The sequence below is a fragment of the Cetorhinus maximus genome, chromosome 9, assembly GCF_964194155.1.
Source record: "Cetorhinus maximus chromosome 9, sCetMax3.hap1.1, whole genome shotgun sequence".
NCBI lineage: Eukaryota > Metazoa > Chordata > Chondrichthyes > Lamniformes > Cetorhinidae > Cetorhinus > Cetorhinus maximus.
Genome location: NC_135887.1, coordinates 53,630,247 through 53,638,688, shown reverse-complemented (window position 1 = coordinate 53,638,688; position 8,442 = coordinate 53,630,247). Strand labels below are relative to the sequence as shown.

Here is an 8,442-nt window from a genome sequence, read left to right as displayed (position 1 = left end):
TTAGAGCCACGCCCTTCAGGAGTGTAATTAGAAAGAGTAATAGAAGTTCAAAACTCTCATCTGTAAAAGGCAATGAATGCTACTTGAATGGCAAATTTTAAATTTGAGATTGGTAGATTTTTGCCAAGCAAATGTATTAAAGATGGGGGGTGGGGTGGAAGGCAGAGTTAGATGGCAGATGAACCATGATTCATTGAACGGTGGGATAGATTCGAGGGGCCAACTAGCCTACTTGTGTTGCTATGTTCCTGATGAAGTTAAAGGCTTGTAATTAGTGTCTGTGAGGGCGGGGCACCAAGAAAATAAGGTGGGGAGAGGGAGAAAAGGATGAAAAAAAAGAGAAATTGAAACCTTCGGTACAGTAGAATGCTTTTAGATACAAGCAGGGTCAGAGCTGTGTGCCTTCAAGTAGCCAGAAAACCAGTCAGCAAATGCCTACGGCCATACTAGTCTGAACACGCCCGATCTCGTCTGATCTCGGAAGCTAAGCAGACTCAGGCCTGGTTAGTACTTGGATGGGAGACCGCCTGGGAATACCAGGTGCAGTAGGCTTTTGCTGCCACCAGAGGCTGCTCAAACCTCTGCACCCTCACACTGCCATTCATCAAGCAACAAACATCCTTTTAGCTGCTCACTCCTGCACACACACTGTCTCTCTCTCGCTTTCCTCTCACCATCTCTTTGCTGCACATTCTCTTCCTGCAACATGCAGAACACAGAGATCTGATCCCTTCAAGATCACAGAACTGGAGAAAGTTCGGTGCGGCTTGAAAGGTGGCAAAGCGGTGAAGTGTGACAACATTGCTCCAGAATTCCTGAAACAACTTGGTCCCTGTGCTCATGCCTGTCTGACTCAGTTCTACACAAGAATCATCAGCTCACACTCACACCCGATGGTGTGGCGTATGGCAAAAAAATCACTGCTGTATCAAAACCCATTAAAGATCTCACACTGGCAATCAGCTATTGACCGATTTCACTACTTTCTGTTTGCTTTATGATCTTGGAGCGTCTTATCCTGCAACACGTATCTCTGGAAGTAGAGACCATCCTTTATGTCGACCGTTATGTTTCCGTAAGGGTTGCAGCACATGTGATCAAGTTCTGGCCACTCATCACCTCCATTGAAAATGGCTTCCAAAAGAAGCTGAAGACAAGCAATGTGCGCCTGGACCTCCCAGCTGCTTACGATGCAGCGTGACTCACTGGCCTGCTCCTAAAGTTGTCCAGAATGCTCCAAACCCAGGTCGGGACAGTTGTTGAAATATTCCTTCACAACAGACGATTCAGGGTCCACCTTGGGCAAGGGAGAAGTGCATGAGGAAGACTGACCAACAGACAGGGCTCAGTGGGAGCCCCAACCCTGTTCAACATAGATACAAATGACCTGCCAACACCCACGTCCCACCAGTTCATCTAATCTGAAGAAATTGAAGACCCAAACGCCATCCATCTGAACCCCAAATTAGATACTTAACAAAGCTGATGAACTACTGCAGCACGTGGCATTAATTCTCTCTAAAATTATATCCAGTGTATTCCACCTCCACAATGCCAGTGTCAGCAAAGAATTGCACATCTACATGATCCCAACTCTACATACTTTGAATGACTCTGGAGAGGACTCTGGCCTACTGGGAACATTTGAACAAAACAGCAAAGGTCAAAAACAGAAACAACCTAACCAATCCTACTGGATCTACTTGGAGTGTTGCTGTTGCTGCCACAACACTCCGCACCTCAGCACTTGCCTGGTCATAATCGGCAGCACAGTACTGTGCACCTGTCTGGCAAAGGTCACCACAAACACATCTTGTTGACGTTCAATTGAATGCAACAATGCGCATCATAACTGGAACTTTCCGCTCAACACCCCTTCCCCTGCCTTCCTGTCCTTGCAAACATGACTCTGCCACTCATCCTATGACTGATGAAAACCCACAAGCTGGATGAAACCATCCATGCTGCATCTCACTTACCAGTCAATGATGACCTGTTCGACCCACCTTCTGCTCGCCTTCCATCTCGGCTCCCCCTATGGAGCACCCTTCCTGAGCAAGATCTGCCAGCTGACATCCTTTGGATCAAGGAATGGAGACACAGGAATTCACTAACAAGTTCCTTGTGATAAACGCTATCTATAAATAGCAGGCTTTGAACTGCCATGGCGAGTGTGGTTCTGGATAAACAGGTGCAGGACAGACCAGGGCCTCTGTGCAACCTACCTCCACTGCTGGGCCCTCAGTACAAACCCCTTATGTAGTTGTGGAGAGACACAAACAATGCTGAATGTGAGAAGAAATCACAACAAGAAAGATACACTCGTGGCATAAAGAGAGCTAAATGGTTTTGATCTCATCGCCATTACAAAGTCATGCTTAAAGGGTGACCAAGGTTGGGAAATAAGTATTCCAGGGTACACAACATTTCCAAAAGACAGGCAGAACGAAAAATGAGGAGTAGCCCTGATGCAAGGTGACGTAAGGATATTAGTAAGAAAGAATCTTGGTTCAGAAAATCAGGAAGTAGAATCAGTGTGGGCGGAGAATAAGATTAACAGGGTCAGAAAAAGTTGATGTGAGGAATTTGTACAGTCCCTAACAGAGGTTATACTGTTAGACAGAGCACTAAAGGAGAAAGAACTTGAGCTTGTAACAAAGGGAATGTCATAATTGTGGGGATTTTAATCTTGATATAGGCTGGACAAATGAAGTTAGTAAAGGTTGCCTGGAAAGAATAATTTCATGATAGTTTCCTGGAACAATCCGTTGTGGAACCAATTGGGGATAAAGGTGTTTTAGACCAAGCATTGTGCAATGAGGCAGGTTTAATTTGTAATCTCATCGTCAATGATCCTCTGGGGAAAAGTGATGGTACCATTGAATTCCACATTAAGTTTGAAAGCAACATAATCCAGTGCCAGGCAAGAATCTTGTAATTAGACAAAGCCAATTACTTAGGAGTGAGGGGAGAGCTGGCTAAGGTTGATTGGGTAAATAGACTACAATAAATGGCAGTAAATAGATATTGGGAAATATTTAAAGAAACAAGAGTTCAACAAAAATACATTCCATTAAAAAATCAAAAACTGAGCAAGAAACATCCATGTGTGGCTTACGAAGGATGTTAAGGATACTATTAGATTAAAAGAAGAGACTTATAATGTTGCAAAGACCAGCAGTAAGCCTGACCAATGAGTGTGTTTTACAAACCAGCAAAGGGCCACCAAAAAGTTGATAAAAAGGGAACTAATAAAATGACAGTTAACTAGCCTAGAACATAAAAACAGATTCGTATGGATGATGGATAAAAGAGGAGAGTAGTGAAAATGCATGTTTGTCCCTTAGAAGCAGAGACAGGAGAGATTATCAGAGGGAACAAGGAAATGGCAGAGAGGTTGAAGAAATATAGTGTGTCTGTCATCAGTGTAGAAGACACAAGCTGTATACTGGAAATAGAGGATCACCAAGGGGCTAACAAGACTGTGGAATGAAGGGAATTAATATCAGCAGAGAGAAAGTATTGGAGAAACAACTTAAGGGACTAAAAGCTGACCAATTCCCCAGAATCTGCTGATCTACATTCTAGGGTTCTAAACCAGGAAGCTGCAGAGATTGTGGATGTATGGGTTCGGATTTGCAAAATCCATAGATTCCAGAATAGGATTGGATGTTTACAAATATAACACTGCTATTCCAGAAAGGAGGGAGGGGGAAAAACAGGGCCTTTACTGCCATCAGTTGTCAGGAAAATTCTGCTATGTATTATTAAGGAAGTCTTAACTCTACACTTAGAAACCCATAGTATGATCAGTGTCAACTTGGTTTTACGAAAGGAAAATCATGACTGACAGTAAGAGCTTTTGCAGAAGGTAAATAGTCGGGTAGATAAAGGGGAAGCAATAGATGTCGTAAACTTGGATTTCCAAAATGCATTTTATTTAATTTAATTTAGACTGAAATGAGGAGAAGATTCTACACTCAAAGAGTTGTGAATCTTTCGAATTGTCTACCCCAGAGAGTTGTGGCTGCTCTATCGTTGAGCATACTTTAAACTGAGATTGATAGATTTTCAATCTCTCAGGAAGTCAAAGGAGGAATTTGGAGCTGAGGTAGATCAGCCATGATCGAATTGAATGGCTCGAGGGGCCTAATGTACTTCTCTTGCTTCTTTTTTGTTCTTATGCCGTAATAATAAGATGATTAGCAATAGGTTAAAAACTAACAGCAGAGATTATGATCTTAAATTGTTGAAATCGACATTGAATCCGGAAGGCTGTAAAATGAAAGAAAAAGGAAACAAAAAAGCAGAAAAGTAATCAAAAAAGGTACATGGAAAACTGACCTTTATATCAAGAGGACTGGAAAACAAAGGGGTGAAGTTATGCTTAGACTGCACCTGGAGGACTGGGAGCAGTTCTGGGCTCTCCGGCTTATGAAGAATATATTGGCTTTTGAAGGAGTGCAGCATAAGTTTATCAGAATGATATCTGACTCCAAAAATTTAATTATGAGGAGAGATTATACAAAGTAGGGTTGTATTCATTGGACTTTAGAAGGTCAAGAGGTGATTTGATCAAAGTTCTCAAGATGTTCAGGAGAACAGGTAGAGAGAGTACATAGAGAGAACCTATTTCTTCTGGTTGGGGAGTCTAGGACCAGGGGAGCTTAGTCTAAAAGTTAGAGTACATCTTGCAGCAGTGCAATTAGAAAACACTTCCACACACAAAGGGAAGTAGTAGTTAGGATAACTTTTCCACAAAAGGCAATTAATGCTAGATCTATGGTCAATTTTTAATCTGAGATTGGTAGGCTTTTATTAAGCAAAGGCATTAATGATGGGTGGGGGTGAGGGGGACAGCAAGGCAAGGATATGGAGTTCAAAGGCAGATGAACCATGATTCATTGAATGGTGGGATAGACTAGAGGGTCCAAATAGCCTACCTGTCGCTGTGTTCCTGATGAAGGGAAAGGTTTGTGATTTGTGTCTGTGGGGGCAGAGCAGCAAGAGAGTAAAGTGCGGGGGAAAGAAGTGAAATTAAATCTTTTGGTGCACTAGAATGCTTTCAAATGCAAGCAGAGTCAGAGCTGTGTGCCTTCAAGTAGCCAGAAAACCAGTCAGCAAATGCCTACGGCCATACTAGTCTGAACACGCCCGATCTCGTCTGATCTCGGAAGCTAAGCAGACTCAGGCCTGGTTAGTACTTGGATGGGAGACCGCCTGGGAATACCAGGTGCAGTAGGCTTTTGCTGCCACCAGAGGCTGCTCAAACCTCTGCACCCTCACACTGCCATTCATCAAGCAACAAACATCCTTTTAGCTGCTCACTCCTGCACACACACAGTCTCTCTCACTTTCCTCTCACCATATAGACAGCAGCAGTACCTCAGAGTGCAACATGATCTATGTAGACAACTTAAATACCATTGCGATAAAAGCAAAAAACTGCGGATGCTGGAAATCCAAAACAAAAATAAAAATACCTGGAAAAACTCAGCAGGTCTGACAGCATCTGCGGAGAGGAACACAGTTAAGATTCATTCGACTGATTCCTGTGACGAAGAGGTTGTTCAACAGAACAAAGGGGGGGGTGTAGTCGGGGGAATGTAGTCCGGGGGGGGGGGGGGGCGGGGTGTAGTCGGGGGTTCTGTTGAAGAGTCATACGGACTCGAAAGGTTAACTGTGTTCCTCTCCGCAGATGCTGTCAGACCTGCTGAGTTTTTCCAGGTATTTTTGCTTTTGTTTTAAATACCATTGCACTGTGTGACTGCCGGTTATGACCGTTTTGAAATGTCTAATGTTCCTTGATTGTATTGAAGCACCTCAGGGTGCGACATGATCTATGTGGAAACCTTGAATATGATTGCAATTTTTGTGATGGCCATTTTGAAATGTTTCATAATGTTCTTTCAGATATTTTATGAATAAAGTATACTTTTGCAAAAATAAAGGCAGCAGTTCAAGGCACCGGCTCACCACCACCTTCTCAAAGGCAGTCAGGGATAGATAATAAACGCTGACCTTTCCAGCAATGCCCACATCCCATGAACAAATAAAAAAAGTGTGGTAATGCAACACCTGCCCTTTACCTCCTTCTTTCCCACTATCTACAAATTCTCCATCCAGGTGAAACTGCGATTTACCTGTACTTCTTTCAATTTGGTTTACTGTATTTGCTTCTAATAACACTGAAGGCTGACAAGTCCCCTGGACCTGATGGCCTGCATCCTAGGGTCTGAAAAGAGGTGGCTGTAGAGATAGTGGATGCATTGGTTGTAATCTTTGAAAATTCCCTAGATTCTGGAAAGATCCCAGCCAATTAGAAACCAGCAAATATAACACCTCTATTCAAGAAAGGAGGGGGTCAGCAAGCAGGAAACTAGAGGCCAGTTAGCCTAACATCTGCCACTGGGAAAATGCTGGAATCCATTATTAAGGACATTTAGAAAATCATAATACAATCAGACGGAGTCAGCATGGTTTTGTGAAAGGGAAATTGTGCTTGACAAACTTAGTATTTTTGAGGCTGTGACAAGCAGGGTGGATACAGCAGAACCAGTAGATGTAGTGTATTTGGATTTCCAAAGGGCATTTGATAAGATGTCATATGAAAGGTAAGGGCTTATTGTGATGGGGGTGATATATTAGCATGGATACAGGGCTGATGCGCTAACAGGAAACAGTGTCGGGATAAATTGCAGGGATCCATGCTGGGGCCTCAACTCTTTATGAACTATATTAATGACTTGGATGAAGGGTCTGACTATTGTAGTCAAATCTGCTGACAACACAAAGGTAGGTGGTGTATTAAGTTGTGAGGAGGATACAAAGAGTCTGCAAAGAGATATAGATAGTTTAAGTGAGAGTGGGCAAAGATTTGGCAGATGGAGTAGAATGTGGGAAAATGTGAGGTTGCCCACTTTGACAGGAAGAATAGAAAAGCAGAATATTATTTAAATGGAGACTGCAGAATGCTGCAGTATAGAAGTGTGGGTGTCTTTGTACATGAATCACAAAGTTAGCATGCAGATACCTCAAGTAATTAGGAAAGCAAATGGAACATTAGCCTTTATTGTAAGGGTGATGGAATATAAAAGTAGGGAAGTCTTGCTACAACTGTACAGGGCGCTGGTGAGACTGCACCTAGAATTCTATGGACAGTTTTGGTCTCCTTATTTAAGGATGGATATACTTGCATTGGAAGCAGTTCTGAAAAGATTCATTCGACTGATTCCTGTGACGAAGAGGTTGTCTTATGAGGAAAGGTTGAGCAGGTTGGACATATACTCATTGGAGTTTAGAAGAAGAATGACTGACCTTATTGAAACATATAAGGTCCGGAGGGGGCTTGACAGGGTGGATGCTCAGAGGATGCTTTCCCTTGTGGGGGAAACTAGAACTAGGGGGCACAGTTTGAAAATAAGGGATCGCCTCATCAAGTGGAAAACGAAGTGGAATTTCATCCCTGAAGATCGCTCATCTTTGGAATTCTCTACTCCAGTGAGCAGTGGGGGCTCATTGAATATATTAAAGGCTGAGTTATACAGATTTTTAAAGAAAACATAGGACTTAGGGGCAGGAGTAGGCCAGTCAGCTCTTCAAGCCTGCTCCACCATTAAATATCATCATGCCTGATCTGGTTGTGGCCTCAACTCCACTTTGCCTTCTGCCCCATAACCCTTGACTCCCTTTTCTATCGATGGGCCAAAAGGCCTACTCCTATTTTTTATGATCTTATAAAGATGCAATCTCCTCTATACTGGGGAGGACCAAATACAGATTGGGTGATCACTTTGTGGTGCACCAGTGTTCCAGTCAGCAAGTGTGGCCCTGAGCTTCCATTTTAATTCTCCGCCTTACTTTCACTCTGGACTCATTGTCCTTAGCCTCTTATACTATTCTAACTAGGAACAACTGCTCACCTTTCAATCAGGCACTTTGCAGACTTCCAGACTCACTGAATTCAACAATACCAGATCATAACTACTGCTCCAATTTGTTTCAGACTGGTAATGTTCCTTTTGTTGTCATTTACAGCTCTTCCAAACCAATCTTTTGTTTCTTTACCTATCCTATTATGACCCACTTATGTCTTGCCCAGTTATCCTTTTGTCATTTAATTTCTCCTACTTTCTGCCCTATCACAGACTCTCCCCTTCAGTCTTTCCTTCCTGCACCCCTTCCTTTCCCTGCCTCTATTTGTTTCAAACTTGCTATATCATTCACTGATGAAAGATCATCAACCTAAAATGTTAACTCTTTCTCTGTCCACAAATGCCACCTAACCTCCTGAGTATTTTCAGCATTTTCTTTTTCATTCCCTATGCCTCTATTTAAGAAATGGATGAGAAGCAACACCATCTTCGCTCAGCCGTACTGCGCAACCTCCTATGCATTAGACACACAGCCAAAGCCATTTTATCCAGTTTCTTCAAGAAGACT

General features: G+C 42.8%; 2 non-coding genes across 2 annotated transcripts; both read left to right on the top strand.

Annotated features, from left to right (window-relative positions):
* Positions 1–433: 433 nt before the first annotated feature.
* LOC144685092 (5S ribosomal RNA) lies at positions 434–552 on the top strand. The gene has a single exon (XR_013577614.1). It is a non-coding gene; the product is annotated as a 5S ribosomal RNA (ribosomal RNA).
* A 4,574-nt stretch (positions 553–5,126) lies between these two features.
* LOC144685164 (5S ribosomal RNA) lies at positions 5,127–5,245 on the top strand. Its single transcript, XR_013577664.1, has one exon. It is a non-coding gene; the product is annotated as a 5S ribosomal RNA (ribosomal RNA).
* The last annotated feature ends 3,197 nt before the right edge of the window (positions 5,246–8,442 follow it).